Genomic DNA, 5,000 nt, shown 5'->3' on the forward strand with positions numbered 1-5,000 from the left:
GTAAATGAGGTGTGCATAAGGGGTTATTAGCGAGATAACAAACACCTTCCTAATAAACAGCTGCTAAAACTCTCCTCTACCAATCCTATCCCCCCCCCCCTCTCTTTCTCTCTCTTTCTTTCTCTTTCTCTCTCTCTTTTCTCTCATACACATTCTTATAAGTCGTCCTTTTCTCTCTGTCTATTTCATTCTTTGAAGGGGCTTTATGCGAGCAATGACTATAACATTCTAGCTTTAAATGTTCGACAAAAAATAAGCAAATTGAAATCGATCTAATAATTTATGAAAATAAGATGACTCATCCCAAATGCCGAATGATGATTTATGCTCTACGCCACGTTATAATAGCATTCCTAGGGACGCTCCTTACAGTTGACTGGTGCAATGTTGTGCTTCAGGACGTTGAATCTGTAGCGTGAAACCGTCTACCCATTTCGTAACGTCGATCAGATCAATTGAACGATGTGGTGTACATTTCAAAATTTGAATCTTTTCAGTTTTCCATCTGTGGTACCGGCAAAGCAATGTAAAAAGTGCCTAAATGCGGAAAAGCATTCATAATTCATCGATAGGGTATCAGATTTTGTATAAAATGAAAACAAAAATGTAAACGCTCGGCAATTTTCAAATTGTTACGTACTTTTTCTCCAGTTGTAGTTGTTATTACTCCCACATCGTTTAATACGCCGGTGAATACGGGTTAAATCATTTTCTTATATAGTCTGCAAACTATACAACATCACATCCCCTCTTTGGTTCATTGTTTTGTAGTAATGTTTTACATTCTTAATGCGAGATAAATCAAATAGCAAAAATGAAATAGAAGCAATCCTCAATGCGCAATCACAGTCCTGAAGGGTGGTCCCAGATCTTTCTTGTTTGCCATTTGGAAATATGTTAGTTTGAGCTACTCAGGCAACCCTTGGCTTTTGCTTTCTAATTTTAACACAGGATGTGTAACGTGAAAAATGAGTATGTTAAGGCCATTATAGCAATACCAAAAACAATATTTTGGGCGGAAATATGTAGTGAACAAACGACCTGGTAAAGTGATGCAGCAGGTTCTTGCGTATATACTGCAAGAAAGACTGCTTATGACTCTTCCTCAACTCATGAAATCAGAAAAAATAAACAAAAATCAACAAAACCGAACATTTCACATGGTTGTGATTTTTGGACTAACAACAACCTAATCGAAAGAGGACGCTCAGGCATATAGGCTTCATAAGCGAGTATTGGTATTGGCGAGCGCATCGAGCAAATGAACTGTTGGAAGCCCCCACCGGTACGCCATTAACACACTCAACACGTGCTCATACTACATTCCTTCCATACACGATTTACAATTGGGCGCACACTTATTTGCATATCGGTTTTTTAGACTTACAGTAACAATTCTACCGAAAAGTGAACTAAAAACCGTACCAACGCGCCTAAGGGCGCGAAAAGAAAGATACGTAGATCGAACATGAAGCCAATCTCAGTTTAGTCAGCCATAAGCTCTCATGTCTCCTAGCATTATAGTCGGTCGGTCTGGTCCTTCCTCGCGCTACATCTAGTATCAAGTATTAGAGAACATAGCGACAACCCATAGCAATCAAACATCTATTCTGTAGGAGTCTTATTTGTATTAGTTCGTAACCACCGAAACATGTGTTCTGCTTTGTTCGAATATAATACTGCGTTGCGCCGAACGTTTAACATTACGGCTTCATGATGCTCGTTTTGTCTTCCAGGTCTCCAGTAGGTTTCGTCATGCCTTGTCAAACGGTGGAAATATGCTTCAATATGGCTATTGATAGCGATTGCTATTTTATTTGTCTTTCGTCAAAACATTAGCACACAATTGTTTTTGCACGATTATATCGTCTTTCGTACTTGCACTAGTGAAAATTACGGATCTATTAATTACCATCGTACCAGTCAAAATTAGGTTCTCATATTTTGTGCCAAAATTGTAGTCTTTTAAACCGCGCAGTTATGTGATAGAAACATCCCACAAAAAGGCGAACCTCGACCCGGGTGAAAACCGCATGACTTGGTGCAGGGTTACACAACCCTCTGTATAGAGCCCCTAAAGCTCAACACGTTCGGGGCTCTTCGTTTGGGTGCAATAATATTATAGCAAACGTGTTGGATAAGAACGAAGCAAGATGTTGATAATTGATACGAAATGGACTCGAATTTTTTGGATTACTGTAAAATACGACACTCCGGCGCACTATCGCATGCACGCAAACACACACATACATGTACACACGTACACGGTTACTTTGGTCGAAAAGGCGAAGGTGTCGTTATATACATGACAAAACATGCCTGTTGATCATGAAACTGTATGACGTACACCAAGCTAAGGAGAAGGTATGGAAATAGAGAAAAATTGCCATGAAATCAAGTTGGCTGACGCTTAATCAACAATTAGTTTGTTTTGCTTTTGTGTTCTCTGGCTGATACTTGATTGTGATATGACAAACTTAGATTGAACAAGGGTAGCGAGATGGTACGATTAGGTTTCAAACCAATATTCCAAAGATTTGATTCAACCTGGCAACTAACTGGTATTGATTGGATAGGAATCGAAATCTTCTAATGTAAACTTGATGCGACACTGGTTGGCAGCATGGGGATATTGTGCAAAACAAATGAGATTACTACTATCGCCAGAGCAACCACGTGGCGCCTATGCGATGAATGGGAATCTGAAGAAAAACACACGTGGCCACTTCAGGGAACCGAGAAAGGGCGACGAAATGGTTATAAACGAAAAACTGCAATTAAAGTTTGCTGTTTTATTTAGAATGAATATTTTGGCATTTTCTCGAAACTCTTAGTCACAACCGGAAAATAGACAGGGCGTTCACTGAGTACAAGCTCGAAATCATCGTGCAGTACCGATTTGATTTCACAAGCCACATTCCACAGTAGAACAGATTACGGAACGGAAGATTTGAAGTCAGAAACAAAAGGGAAGAAAAATTGTTGAGTAAGGATAAGCGATGAGAGGAAGGGAACGAAAAAGCGAACAGGTGGCCCAACTGGACCAATGATAAATGCTCAACATGTAATGGTTTACAGTTACGAAAACCGCTTAACAATAATCAGTGCACTCCGATGGTATCAAACCAATGCCTAACGCTCTGATACATGTTCGGCGAATCGAATTGAATGGTCGTGAAGCGCCCAACCCGTCGAAAGTGCTTACCATTTCCTGTCCTAGAATGAAACATATGGATGTAACCAAATGGGAATGGAAAATCGAAAATTGAGTGACAATTGAAAATACGCTTAAATGAATGCAAGAAAAGAAGAAGCAAACTCAGTTCAGAACGCTGATGAATCACTATTGTTCCTTTACACCTATTATAAGTGCTAGGTACTTCTGCTCTCCATCGCCCATCGCACAGACCTGCGGCATCATTTCGCTTGATATTAGCAAAAAGGTTCTTTTTCTTCTTTGATGAAGCGTTCTTGGTATCGCAATGTCCTTTGAAAAGGCCATTTTGATTTGGTTTAGCTAATATTATTCCATTATTGTCTTACCTCAGACACCGAACCAGTTACTCTGTGCTTTTGAGTCTCGCTGTCGTCGTCAACTCTACATAAGTATTTAACAGCATCGCAATTAAGTAACAAAAGCGCAAGCCAGCAATTCCGAAGCATCAGGAGAACCTAGTCCCATGTTGATGTCCAGTTCTTTCCATGTCTTGCTGCGAGAAAGAGGCCCTCAAAGAAAATGGATTTAATAGAGAAGGGAGAAGACGGTGCGGTTCATCGCGACTCGCGCTAACACGTTTATGTTCCACCAACACGCGTGCCCTATACGTACTTGAATTGATGTGCAACAAATCAAATAGTGTTAATGATGATTTATTATGTGAAAGACGTTTTCCATCTCAGTTCATTTACTTTAGAACAGAACGATCCTCATTTATTGTTTTTTTTTGGTTCTGTACCTTACCTCCGCGCTCTAGAACATTGTTTAGGAGAGGAGGAGGAACCTCCAATCATATGCCAAGGTGTGAAAGCAGAAACGAAAGGATAAAGGGCAGGCGTGATTTTGACGGTGATCGATTATACCAAGTGGAGCAAATACGCCGCCCCTACTGTGTCTCTGTGGATGGTTCCATAACCTTCCATTCTGTATTTCATATGCTCATATTGTTCGAAAGTAGTAATAAGTTTAGCGTTTTATTTAAGACAGATAGGACGGTTGATGCTAATAGGTTTAATATAGGCTAAGAGGGAAAATCACAAACCAAGATCAATCAAATCGAGTAATGTAGTATGAAATGTGTCTTATTTAAAGAGAACGAAAAGAGCGCGAGGGAGAGAGAGAGAGAGAAGGAAAACAGAAGGGGAGACATAAAGAGAAGAGAAACAAACAAAAAAACAAATATTACCAATATTGCGATAGACGTTTGCTCATCATATTTCTTCCTTTTGCTAACTTATATAGTCTAGGTTTATATTGATTTAATTCTTAAGCCTGTAACGTAAAGGTTGTTTTTGACTATTATTTTGTAATGATCGTGTTGTGATGGTGATGTCAACGTGGTGGTGGTATTAACAAACCTATCAAAAAAACAACGGACCTTACATATTCAATACACAAGGCTTCCAAAACACGGTATGCTATCATGCTGAGCGGCTAGTGTGAGAGATTTGCAACCTAAACACCGCGTGGCCGAAATTGAACCACTGGGTTTCTTGTGAAATCTATTGGCTTGCGTGCCATTCATGAGATGCATCCTATCCTTCTGGCGGGGACCGCGTTAGTTGAAGTTAATTTGACCCGAACTAAGCCAATTAATACTTACGTTCGATTGCCCAACACCGATCTCATCTGAATTACAAAGCACAAACCTGTGACGAAATGAGTTTGCCTATTCGCCGCAGCAGTAAAGGTGTTTTTCCATCCAAAAATGCGATATTCTTTGCTTGTCTTGTCAGTTGCGCAATCCTCATCATTTCTACCTTTAAAATCCATTACGAGAAAT

The 5,000-nt window shown here is 39.8% G+C and overlaps 1 protein-coding gene across 2 annotated transcripts in view; it reads left to right on the forward strand.

Moving 5' to 3' along the window:
• LOC125951799 (protein Gawky-like) overlaps nt 1-5,000 on the forward strand; it is a 20,729-nt gene that overhangs the window by 13,654 nt on the left and 2,075 nt on the right. For both annotated transcript variants that reach the window (XM_049680851.1, XM_049680852.1), the window contains one exon: nt 1-5,000. This exon is cut by the window's left edge and continues 3,016 nt beyond it; it is cut by the window's right edge and continues 2,075 nt beyond it. The gene's annotated coding sequence lies outside the window, so the exon portion shown is untranslated.

The sequence above is a fragment of the Anopheles darlingi genome, chromosome 2 (genome assembly GCF_943734745.1).
Source record: "Anopheles darlingi chromosome 2, idAnoDarlMG_H_01, whole genome shotgun sequence".
Classification (NCBI taxonomy): domain Eukaryota; kingdom Metazoa; phylum Arthropoda; class Insecta; order Diptera; family Culicidae; genus Anopheles; species Anopheles darlingi.